The sequence below is a fragment of the Manis javanica genome, chromosome X, assembly GCF_040802235.1.
Source record: "Manis javanica isolate MJ-LG chromosome X, MJ_LKY, whole genome shotgun sequence".
Taxonomy (NCBI): domain Eukaryota; kingdom Metazoa; phylum Chordata; class Mammalia; order Pholidota; family Manidae; genus Manis; species Manis javanica.
Window position 1 is genome coordinate 136,557,942 of NC_133174.1, and position 13,466 is coordinate 136,571,407.

Here is a 13,466-nt window from a genome sequence, read left to right on the forward strand (position 1 = left end):
ATTTCACAAACATTGGCATTGGAGGACTGCCTTCAGGGTGACACCTAGTAAGACAACACAGTGACCCTACACACTTGGGCCTGTCTGACATCTTGGAGATTACCACCCTTTATTTCAACAGGCCCCAGCCCCAGTCCCTGAAAGTCCCCTTCACCAGAGCTGTAAACTACTTTAGTGGCCACCCCAGCTTTAATGTATGTCAATAGCAGTGGCTGTAAGAGGTGAAGTCTTGTGGCTGTGCCCACTGACAGATACAACAGACATCCCTGAGGACCAGGCTACAGATACCCAATAGTTAGTTCTACCTGCTTCATCAAAAACCAGCACGTTTCTGGGCAATCAAGGCCCAATCTCAGCTCTGCCACTAGCAATTAGGACTACAGGCCAACACGGAGCAGAAATGGATGGCAGTTTCCCATGGGGAGAGCTGTGCGGGTAGGGTTGGGCAAATAGGAGAACACAGAGGGCCCAAGGACTGTGATGGGGAAACTGAGAAAAAGGAGGAGGGTGTGTTCAAAATGTCCTCCACAAACCATTTCGGTGAGTTGCTCAGTTTGGCCACCTCTTTTTAGTCATATGTACTAGGATGGATTGAGAAACCCGTTATGTTTTCTGTTCTAAAGAACACTTAGAAGCAGGTAGGGGTGGTGATGGGTTCAACCCCACTTCAAAAATTATTATCAATGATCATGCTTCCTTTTCTAACAAATGGTGTGGGGCAAACTGACTGTGCACATGCGAAAGAGTGAAGTTGGACATTTACCTACCACCATGTATAAAAATTAACTCAAAATGGATAAGGGGCCTAAATGTAAGACCTAAAACAATATAACTCTCACAAGAAAACAGGACAAAAGCTTCATGACACTGGAGTGGGTGAGGATTTCTGGGACGTGGCACCAAAGCCACAGGTAACAGAAGAAAAAACAGACCAGTTGGACTTCATGAAAAATCTAAAATTTTGTGTACCAAAAGACACTATCCACAGAGTAAAAAGGCAACCCACAGAATGGGAGAAAATATTTGCAATCATATATATCATAAGAGATTAATATCCAGAATATATAGAGAACTCTGAAAACTCAACAGCAAAAAAACTAAACAACCTGGTTCAAAAATGCATGAAGAACTGGAATAGACATTTCTCCAAAGAGCCAACACCATGGAAGGATGCGCAACCTCACCAATCATTGGGGAAATGCGAATCAAAACCACAATGAGACATCACCTCACGACCATTAGGATGGCTATCAAAGATGCAGAGAACAAGCTGTTAGCAAGGACGTGGAGAAATTGGAACCCTTCTGCACTGCTGGTAGGAATGTGAAATGGTACAGCTGCCATGGAAAACAGTATGGCAGTTACTCAAAAAATTAAAAATATGACTACCTTATAACCCAGTAATCCCACTTTGGGGTATATACCCAAAAGAACTGAAAGCAGAGTCTCAAAAACATATTTGCACACCCAAGTTCATAGCAGCATTATTCACAATAGTGAAAACCTGGAGGCACCCCGAGTGTCCATCGACAGATGAACAGATAAGCAAAATGTGGTACATATGTACGATGGAATTCTATTCAGCTTTTGAAAGGAAGGAAATTCTGACACTCGCTTACAGCGCAGATGGACCTTGAAGACATGACACTAAGTGAAAGAATCAAGTCACAAAAAGACAAATACTGTGCAATTCTACTTATATGAGGTACTTAAATTCGTCAAAATCATAAAGACAGAATATATGATGGATGCTGTGAGGGGCTGGAGGGGGAGAATGGGGAGTTACTGTTTAATGGGCACAGAGTTTCAGATCTACACAATGAACAGCTATAGAGATAGTGGTGATGGTTGTACAAAAATGGGAATGTACTGAATACCACTGAACTGGACACTTACAAATGGTTAAGATAGTAAGTGTTATGTGTTTATATAATCACCCCCCCCACACACACACTATATATATATATATATGTATATATGCTCTAAGCCTTCAAAAATAAAGCACTTGGTAATACCTGGTATTGGGTATCAGAGTATCAGATATCTGGATGCTTGTTGCCCTCAGAAGAAAGGAAAGGTACGTTCTTTGCTTTCTGGCTCCCTTTCCCCCAGGCAATTGCACCTCATCTCTGGGCTCATCCCACCTTGAGGCTCCTCCAGTCAGGGCAGCTCAGAGGCTCCTCTTTTTAAACTCTTTACAGAGACAAAACCCAGCTCATGCTTCTGCCCCCTTGGGAAGCTTTCCCTGCCCCACCCAAGAAAACTTGGCCCTTCCCGTCCTTGCTGCCATCTTCCCACAGCCTGCGAGCCCAGCACTGACCCCGCTGATGGAAACGGCTTCGTGCTCACACCTGTGACCCCCTGGAGGGCTAGGGGCACAGCTGTATTATTCTTCTCTACATCTTCCGCTTCTAACCCAGTGCCTGACACAAACGAGATGTGCAGTCATTGGCGAATGAGTATTTGTGCTGACCGTATGCTACAAAAATTTCCAGGTGCTCGCTTCTTTTGTCTAATTTTTTCTCAAAAAGTAATAACAAAGTAACAACAATTTCAACTTTTCCTACATTCAACCTAAAATAGAAGCTTCCTTTACTGACATACCTACTTGTATTAAAAACAGAACTGGAAACCCCAAGCCAGGTTGCTCTTGGAGCTGCCCTCCTGCCAGCCTTCCTGCCAGCGCCCCCAGCTGGACTTCGAGGGCCTAGTCTTCTAGGCATAGCGCATGCCCTGCCGGTAGGTTGGACTATGTGACCGTATGTTTGAGGGGTTACATTCAACTCCCACTTTAGCCGGGCATTCAGAGCTGTCCTACAACTAGTGCCCAACCCCCTTATCCAGCTTCATGTCACATCAGCCCTCTGAAGTTTGAGTTACCCTGGATTACCCCCTTTATGTGACATCTGTCATCAGCTTTCCTGCCTTCATACTTCTGTTCCAAGTGGCCACCCCTGTAACTTCCTTCCCTGCCACTTCGGTTCCCTGTCATCTTACTCAAGTACATACCGACCTCTAACGTCATGTCTGCCTCCTCTGGGCTCCTCTAATGCTCTGGATACACCTCCCTGAGCACATGTATCCTTTGTAGCTTACAACATTACTACTGTGCACCTGCCTGCTAGCAGCACTCGCCTCCGCGATTCTGTCTCCTCTCTGTTGGTATCTCTGTTGGTATCTCTGTTGGTATACCCCGAGTGCTGCCCAGTGGATGCCTGCTGAAGCAGAAACACCCACAGTTGTCCTCCAAATGTCATTTTCTTTAAAATGTTAAGATTTTAGCAACCTTAAGATGCACTTACATCAAATCAAACATTGTAATTCTGAACCAGGCCTTTCTCTATTAACTTTTTCTGAAAACAGTTTTACTTATCAAGAGAAAGCAAGTCCATCATAATTAGCTGAGAATTCTTTCATAAGATTTTTCAAATTAGTAAAGGTGTCATTAGCTGAATCACCCAGCCTTCATTATTTGATCATGTGTGACAATGATTCAACTGTCATTAAATAAGAATTAAAATATTTTTCTGATGATCTTGATTGTACCGTGCATTTTAATATATATTAATGGTGCTCTAATGAGGACTAGAGGCAGCAGTTACCACAGAATAGAAATTTTTTCCCTAATGCCGATTATTAAGGGTCAATTGACATTTTCATCTTGAGATGTAATTTTCAGGTACAACTGGCCCAGAGATATGAGTTGAATATGAAATATTTGATTCTGAAAGGCAAGTTACAGAAACCATGCCATTTGGGGAGATTAAAAATTGTCTATTGCTTATTTGGAGATTGGGCATGAAACGAAACAGCTGTGTGTGGAATCACTTTACTTTGGGGCAACTGCGTTTGTTTTTCCATAGTTCAACCGCGATTTGTCTTCAGAAATGACACATTCCTCCGACCACTTCTGAGGGATGCCCTGTGATTGAAGCTCACAAATTTGGCAGCCAGTTTACCCTTTTACATGATGCCACCACATACTCACACGCTTCCCATAATTTGAATAACCAGGAGCCTGCCAACAGTCCGAAGAGATGAATAATATAACAGTCGGTGACTCTGCCCCACAAGCTCTGGTTCAGAAACTCTCCCACCCAAGTTGGAGGGAAAGTGTTTTTGAGGTCCTTGAGCTGTTTTCTATCCATCTAGGTCACTTAACACCTTATCAAGCCAAGTCATTTAAAGAGCATTAAAATTAACGTCCAAGAACATTAAATGTAAGTGAACATATCCGGGAGATTTAATCACTCTGTCTGATCAAACTAGAGGCTCTAAAAGCTAAATAAGCAGAAAGGTCAATGGGTGCCAACTTCCCTAACACCAGATCACAAGCTTCAAAACAAGGGCCAGTCAAGAGTGACAGATTCCAGCCATGATGGTGTATGGAGACCTTCCTGGGTGACCTGAGGTGGCACGCCACAATGCAATGACTCACCAGAGAGGCAGAAACAGTGGAGAGGATCTGGAAAACAGTAATCTGGTTATTACATGTAATGTATGCCTAGAAACGAGTGTCAATTTCACCCAGACGGTCTTTTTAGCCTTGAAAAATTAGATCAACACAAATGAATGGAGTTCTGAAAGTTCAAAAGGTTTTCTCTGAGGAAAAAAAAAGATTGCTTCCTTAAAATCAAGCAATCACTCAGGAGGCATACAATGCTATTACTTTCAAATGTCTCTCATTACCACTCCAAATATTTTTGTCTCAGATTTATGGCAGTTTGAATTTGTTTTCCCTCAAATCTTTCTTTATCCAAAGAAGCCCTTTTAATTTGTAACTTGGAAAACAAATTCCCCACAGACATTCGTGGGCAGCTGCTACCTAGTGTTGCACATTCTACTTTCAAATGGGATTCAGTTTTTGATCGTTTTCAACCTGAATCCTTTTGTTCTGTACAGCAGGAGCGTGCATTCCTATTTCCACTGTCTTTGTATTTCTCTTGTTAAGACTTCTAGGCCCTGAATAAGAAATTCATGCTTTTGAAGGCAGATTAATAAAAATCAGAAACAAGAACAGATACACAGCCACACTGAAGTCACCGAGAGCACTGGGTATGAGAGACCAGAGTCTGACTTGGCAGACAAATGTATTTATTGCATCTACATCTAGTTACTTGACTTGAACAGGCAATCTCGCTTAGCAATTCACTTATTGCACCAAAACCCCAAGGCTTGTTTCATCTTGGGAAATGTTCGTGCGCCTTCCAGATGCCGACAACACGAGGCGGTAACCATGATGTTTGCTGTATGTGTGCCGGGAGCAGGGGTGGGAGCAGAGGCTGTCCCTCAGGAAATTTCTCACCGGAACGTTTTTTTGCATGGCAGTGAAAGCTACAGAGATGCAGTCTTTGTGTTGGTTGGAAGGATTTTAAAATGCAGAGTTTGCACAGAGAAGATGGTAAGACAGAGTGGCCCTAGACAATCCACTGTGTAATTAGCTTCTGTGGAAATTAAAGGCTCTTAAGTGATATGTTATCTTGTTGTCAACTTGAGCATGATTGCAAGAGATTTAACACAAATCACACTATCCCCCTTCTGCACATATCATCCCCACAACACGCATCACCCGCCACGGCCGCCACACACATGCACACAGGCACGAAGGACTTGCACATTCCATTCAGAGTGGGTCTGCCCTTCCCCTACCCTGTTGAATAAATTTTGCTACTTATTTTATAATGTGGATTGTTTTTAGACAGCTCAATATAGATCAAAGCATACACCCAAGGAGCCCACATGTACAATTTTCCTTTGAGTTACAACTGATGTTATTCTCCATGTATTTAGGCCTAACAAATGTAGATGAAAGCCAGTTTGAGCTAGCTAAATTTTTAAGAGTATTAGAATCATTTCACTTTTTTGGTGGGGGGAGGGTTACTGTACTGCAGTTATACTTCGGATTTCGGTTTTGAAATGATTCCTTGGGTTCAGTTCCAAGTTGGGGGTGGGGTGGGGTGGGAGTTCGGTTCAGGCTGGTTTCCAGTTCAATCCTGTTTGCGAGGAGAGAAACCTGATCCCATGCTCACAGGGCTCAGTATAAGAGACCTTTGCTGTCTGAGGTGGGGGTCTCCAATTTCAATTCATTTTTTAAAAGAGAAAACCTGGACTCAATCCATCTCAGTGAAGGGCAGGTTTTTTAGTTTATTTAAGTCTCAAAGGGAAAAAAAGGCCCCCTTAGACATATCCCTTTGGTTACAAATCTATTTTAACCTTTTCCAGGCAAGACACATTTCCCTCCCCAGTTTCTAATCTATAAATATTAGGGGTGCACAGAAACAGCCCTTTCCAGATCATTAGAGCATAAAGTGAGTGGTTCATCTATGAAATACTGGTCAAGCTGGTATCCTTATTTGCAGGAGTCAGTCCCCCATCACTGCCACCAAACATGCCGTGCTAATTCCTAATGAACTGCTGTCCTTGAACATGACCACCTGACTGAACTGTGGGATTATTCGCTGCTTCTTAAGAGCACATATTACTCCAATTCCCAAGAGTTAAAAATGTCCAGACAGAAGGGAATCTTACAAAAGGCAAAGAAGAAGTGAATTAGCAGAAAAGCAACATGCAGCAAGGGAAAAATCTTACTTGCATTCCACAGACAGATATATACTTGGCTGACACATGGCAAAATGGAGCCAAAAATGGAATGTTTCTCATCTAAGTACTGCATCAATCCATCGGCTTAATATAATACCTCACTCCTTATAAATATGGTGAAAAGTTATGAGTACAACCCTAAAAAATGACCACAGCCAACAGTGAATGTGTGAGAGATGGGCTGCTGGTTTAAGGCACCGAGCCTGTCAGGCAGGAAGGAGAAATCTCTTCTGGGAGGAGAGAGACTGTTACGTCATTTGTGAATTGGTCCTGCTTATTTTATGAGGTGTATGAAAGAGTTAAAAAATAGTTTATGCACAAATGTGTGGTCCATAAATCAATAGACGGAGACATCATATAATTTCTAAAGGGTAGTACCACATTAATTAAATGACTATTTCCTTACTAACAATATTAACTTCAAAAATTGTTTCCATCCATTCCAGATTTTTATGAGGAGAGTTTACAACCAGACCTACCCAATACTTCATGTAAGACATCTTTGTTGGAGGGAGCATTGTGCTGGAATCAAGGTGCAGTGCCCCAAAGACTTCAAGACATTTTAAAATACCAGGTGGAGAGAGGCCTCCAAAACAGATGTGACCTGGATGCAGTGTGTCATAGTGGCTCGGCATGTGGACCTTGGAATCACTGGGGAGGAAAGATTTTCCTCTGCCCTTCAAGTTTCTTCTAGCTGATCTATAACTCAAATTCACATGAGACAGATTAACAGGAGAAAAAGCAAAGTTTAAATGACGCAAATCCCTCCTGTATATGCCCACAGGAGAGACCCAGGGAACCTGAGTAACTCTGGAATGGCCCAAGCCACCACCTAAAATACCATCTCCAGCTAAAGACAACAGCAGATGTTGAGGGGTTGGGTGGGGAGCCAGTCCTGGCAGGTTATGGGCGAGACATGGTAGACAAGGGCAAGGTTATTTATTATACAGATTGAGGTCATTGCCTTCTCCGTTGATAAGAGTGTCTACAGATTTAGTCACCCTCCTCTTCCCTTACAGAGAGGGAGACACCCTTACAGGTGGATATTTTCCTTATACATGTGACTGTCCCTTAGAAAGGCTAACTTCTGTTTTCAGAGCTTCTCCTGTGCCTGAAGTTTCTTAAAAATAACTAGCTTAAAATAACTAATATGCCAAAGAGACACATTTTGGAATTTCTGTTCCTCTTCAGAATCCAACCGCCTGGGTTCAAATCCTGGCTCCACTCCCACTACCTATGTCAGGGCAAATTAATGTGCATGAGCTTCAGCATTCTCATCCGTAAACTAGAGATCACTATAATGCCTGCTTTAGAGGGCTGTTGTAAAGACAAAAGGAGATCAGACATACAGAGCACTTAGACGAGTGACACAATTAGCTCTTGTTTTTTGCTAATGGATAGAGAAAGGACTCTGGACCACTGCTGATAGAAGAATTAACACACGGCTGCCTTTGAGATTGTATCTACAGGGCGCCACTGATCAAAATCTCATTCTGGCAGCCATGTGAGAACAGGAAAAGACAAGCATGAGGGTGTAACTGACACCTTTTCACTGAGCAACAAGTTCTTTTTCCATTCATTTATTGAACAGCAGAATTGGCTCAGGCACAAGTAATAGAGCAATGAAGCAAACAGGTAAAGTCCCTTGATGGGTGAGTCTTTCAGTCCACCTCTTCTTCCCTCTTGTGGCCCTGAGGGATCTGAAATAAGATTCCACCGTGCAAAGGCCACCATATTTCTGCCTCTGGAGCCCCTGTGGTTTAGTACAAAAGCCCCCAAACTGTCTTCAAAATAACACATGACTAGATGCTTTCAGAATTTAAGGGTCTGTGGTAAATACTTGTATAAAAATGAACAGGTAATATCTTGATAACTTCTACTATGTTTATTTATGTTTATGTATTTGTTATTTTCAACCTGCCTGAGTTCTCCAAAGGTAGGGAGACAACATAAATCATATACTCTACAATAAGACAAAAATAAATGTGGAGGCTTGGCTCAAGATAGCAGATTTAGAACATACATCTTCAACCCCTCTGCCTAGCATCATTAGAAAGTACATAAAAATATGTTTTATAGGAAAGTAATAAATGTAAAGCAGCGCTGATAAACAAGACAGATTGCCATCGAGAGACCAGACATGTTAAAGAATCTCTGGAAGACAGAAAACAGATTGGATTGAAACTAAGGCCAACATACACAAAAGAGCTCACTTAAAGCTCACAAACAATGGATGGAAGTAGTCAGAGAGGCTCCAAGGTAACTGTCGGGGTAATTAACTGGGGAACTGCTTCTAATAAGAGCTCTAAAAAAAGAGACGAAAGGGAAACAAAGAAATAATAGAAGAAATTTCCCAGAGCTAAAGACAAGACACTTCAGAGATGCAAGGGACTAACTACCAAGTGCCAAAGAAAATGAGTGAGAAAGACACCCATTTATGGTGTCTCATGGTGACCTTTCAGAACCCCAAAGATAACAAAGAACTCCTAAAAGCTGTCAAAGATTTCATAGAAAAGAACAAGAATCAGATCTACATCAGACTTCTCATCAATAATCCTGGATTATCATTATAATTAGAAAAGAATGAGATAGTGAAAATGAAAATTATTTTGAACCTTGAATCCTGTCCCTAGCTAAACAAGGTTTCATGCAGAAAACATAAAGGTAAAATAAAATCATTTTCAGGCATACTTGGTCTCAAAATGCTTACAATCCACAGTTACTTATGAATTTCTTGATGCTGTAGTTCAGTGAAATGAAATAATAAAAAGAAGAACAAAACAAGACATGGGATGCAAGAAAGAGAACAAAGAAATCTGTGAAAGTTATAATTGAGTCCAAGGAACAGTTAATGAAAGGTTTTATTAGAAAAAAGGGAATAACAGTAAGAAACTAAGTATCAAATGATCTAAAAGTGAAGGAGGTGAAGAGCCGTCAGTGAACACATGCTAAAGTTCTTATTATGGTCTAAAGGTCACCACAGAGACGCAGGATTGTGGTGGTGGGTTAGAACCTGGGGGATAGAATCAGACTGGCTGAGTCAAATCCTAACCTCTGTTATTACTCACCATATGACTGGGAATTTTACATACCTCTCTGTGTTTCAGATGTTTTCATCTTTAAAATGGGGATAATAATTAAAATTACCTCACTGAAGTGCTGTGAAGCTGAAATTTTTTAATGTTTGCAGGGCATTTGGAACAGTGTCCAGCACTCAATAAATATTAGCCATTATTATTATCATTATTACTATTATCTCTAGGTGTTGACTTTAGGAATTTAAGGTCAGGGCTGCTCACCTCCGGAGCATGCCCGCACTCCTTCCTTGAGTGTGTACTTCCACTTTATTAAACTATGTTTGCTTGCATCTGGTCAACCTGCTCGTGAATTCTTTCTTGATCAGAGTCTGGAACCCTCTCCCAGTTTGAGGTCTCCCCTATTGTACAGGGAAACCTCTTTGGATTGGACTTCCTGACAACACTTATAGAACCTAAAACATGTGATTTTTACTACATTAAAAGCATACCTCAATAAGCCTGAGTTAAAAAATATGTATAAGATTAAATATGTGGAGAGAATTTACAGGTTAGCACTACAGGAACAGAAGTAGAGATGCACAACTTCCGAAGCACTACAGGAGAAAAAGAAAAAGAATAAGGAAAACATGAGAGGCAACAAAAGGCTGGAGAGAAAAATAAGAACAATAACTAATTCTTGTGTGAACACAAAACAAATTAAGTGGCATGGATCAGTAAACAAAATAATTGCAAATAAATCCCTTTGTTCAAGATAGAAATGCTCAGATTGGGTGTAAAATAGCTAATTACATACTGTTTCTACGAAATGCACCTAAAACAAATGACACACAAAGGTAGAAAATGAAGGGTTGCAAAAGATACCCCGTATGTCCACAAGAAGGAAGCATATGCATCAGTATTAATATAGAATTCTAGATGGAAAACATTCAAACCTAAAGGTGACAAAATGGATATTTGTATTGACAAAAAGGATGATACTCAATAAAGATACAACGATGAATTTCCCACACATTTAACAACTTAGCTTTGAAATATATCATATAAACATTGTTACAAATAGGAAGATAAACTTAAAATTCATAGTCTACAATCACAGTGGGAGACTTTAAGGAGCCAGCTAAGAAACCAACAGACTGAATAAACAAAAGTATAATTAGTCATCTATTAAGCCACAAAGAAAATCTCAACAAATTCTCAAAAATAGAGTTCACATAGGTCATATTCTTTAAATAAAATTAGATAAATAAAATTTATCTTAGTTAAATAAATCAATTTAATTAAATTAGAAACTGACCACAAAAAGATGAACAAAAATATTTCAGTATTTTTCCAAGTAATTGTTGGGTTAAAGTTAAAAATGACTAAAACTTATAAACTGCTTAGAAATAACAGTAATAAGAACAGTATATACAAAATCCTGTGGGATGCATCAATATAGGATTCATAGGGCAGTGTCTTTATGTCATTTATAAGAAAACATGAACTATTCACAATAAATGGCCTAAGTTTTTACACAGGATGGTAGAAAAGGCATAGCAAAATAGTCACAAAGAAAGTGATAAAAGTAATTAATAAAGAGAAAGGATACATGAATGAAATATAAAAAGTAGGCTTAATAAAACCAAAAGCTGGTTCTTTGAAAACACAAATAAAAGAGACAAATCAAGAAAAGAGTAGACACATCTAAAGAAATTAGGGATGAGAAAGGGTTACTGAGGAGTTTATGCCTTTCAAGAGAATATACACACATATTCCAGAGATTTTGAAAATCAAGAAAGTTCCTATGCGATATAAAGCATTTCAGAGTGTATAATGAGATGGACAGTTTAATTTCATGTTCTACAAGGCTACACTATCTTGATTCACAAATGCAAAGTTCAACACCAAAAGAAAAGCTATAATCAATCTCATGTCTGAAAATAGATCTGAAATACTAAGTAAAACATTAGCATTTGATTGCAGCACCAAATCAAGTAGGCTGTGGCAAAGAGTGCCACCTCCCTACCCATTACCTATTTGCTTTCCTTTATAATCAAATATTAATTCTATTTGGTGGGGAATGTGCCCAGCTGAAAAGAAACAAACAAAAGCCAACTACATTTCCCAATCTCACCTCCAGATATATGGAATCATGTAACTCAGTACTTGCATGTAAGATGTAAGTGGAATTTCTGGGTGCGGAATTCCATGGAAGCCCTTAAAGTGAGGCAAGCAGTCAGCCTAATTCCTTTCATACTGCCCCCACCCCCGGCCCCTGCATTTGCTCCTCCAGAACCACTCTCTACCCTTACCCACTCTGCTGTGTGGCCCAGAAAGCTGACCTATACAGAACCCATCCACAAGCATCCTTGCCCTGAGGATTCCAGTTGGGTTTAGCCAATGGAAGTCACCAGCAGGAGATGGAGCCTGGAAAGGGAGAGAAATCAGGATATTTATTCTCTGGGCTCCCTTTCTGTCAGGCCACAAGTTGACAGAGGCTACTTCCCTCTACCAAAGGCCACAGCTCTGGGCAGGCAGCTCTCTCTGGACTACCATAACCATTCCTTCCCATTACCCCTTCAACTTTAGGAGTGGTAACGGCTCCCTGCTATTGCTAACCCCTGGGTTCCTTGACATCCCTTGTTCATTCTCTTTTACCCTACTGACACCTTTGTGAAGAGTTCACCAGTTCAATTCACCTGGTTGCTCCATCTGTATCTTGTCAGGACCCTGATACACTCATCCCGTCTCCTGCCTGGAACCTAGATGTGTTAGCTGCATTATCGGCAGCCATATCAGACAATGAGGCAAACTGGAGAAGAAAAGAGTCTAGGTCCCTGATGACTTCACGTAGCCTCCAGACTAGTTCCAGACCAGTTCCAGACCACCTTTATGTACAAGAATTAACTTCTACACTTATTTAAACCTCTTTTATTTATCACTAGTAGTGAAAAGTACATCCTAATTGATACATAGGATTTTTCCAAAGTATGAAAAGTTAGTGAGATGTATTGATATAAGCTACTACGTTAACATATTAAAGGAAACAAACATGAGGATCATCTTAGTAGATGCTAAAATAATGCTGATAAAATTTGATATCTTTTTGTAATAAAAATAAGCAATGAATTATAGGTAACCTCTTTACTTTATAAAACATGCCCAAAATAAAGCTATCACAAATACTATAAGTAATAATGAGGTTTCAGGAGTGTGGCAGGCAGAATTCTAAGATGTCTTCCAAATTATGCTAGGAATACCAACCAATGGAACAGGGAGACCGCTGCAGTAATTCAGGCGAAACATGACGGCGGCTTGTGCTTGGCTGCAGCAGTGACTAGGAGATAAGTGAAAGTTCATGGACTTACCTTGAGGTATAAAGCCCATAGGATTTGTTGGACTAGATATAAGAGAGAGGAGTCAGAGAGGATGCCAAGATTTTTGGCCAAAACAACTGGAAGAATGGAACTGACATATTAAGATAAGGAAGAATACAAGTGTTAAGTATAAGGACTATGATTAGCCATTGACTGTGATAATATGGAGGTTGCCTGTGACTCTGACAAGAGCCTTTTCAGTGGAGCAGTAAGGCCTGCTTGAAGTGGGTGCAGGAAAGAATAGCAGAACAGAAGTGTTTTGCTATAAAGGGAGATGGAGAAATGGGGCAGAAATCTGACAGAATGTGAAGTCCAGGGGGCTGTTTTACTCCACTTGGGTTGCTATAACAAAATACCACCGATGGGGGGCTTAGAAATAACAGAAATTTCTTTCTCACCGTTCTGGAGGCTGGAAGCCTGAGATGCAGGCGCCAGCGCTGTTGAGTGAGGGCCCTCTTCTGGGTTGCAGGCT

At 40.7% G+C, this 13,466-nt stretch overlaps 1 protein-coding gene across 1 annotated transcript in view; it reads right to left on the reverse strand.

Annotated features, from left to right (window-relative positions):
- Nucleotides 1–13,466, reverse strand: part of LOC108383406 (uncharacterized) — a 262,402-nt gene that overhangs the window by 100,438 nt on the left and 148,498 nt on the right. The gene's annotated exons all lie outside the window — the stretch shown is intronic.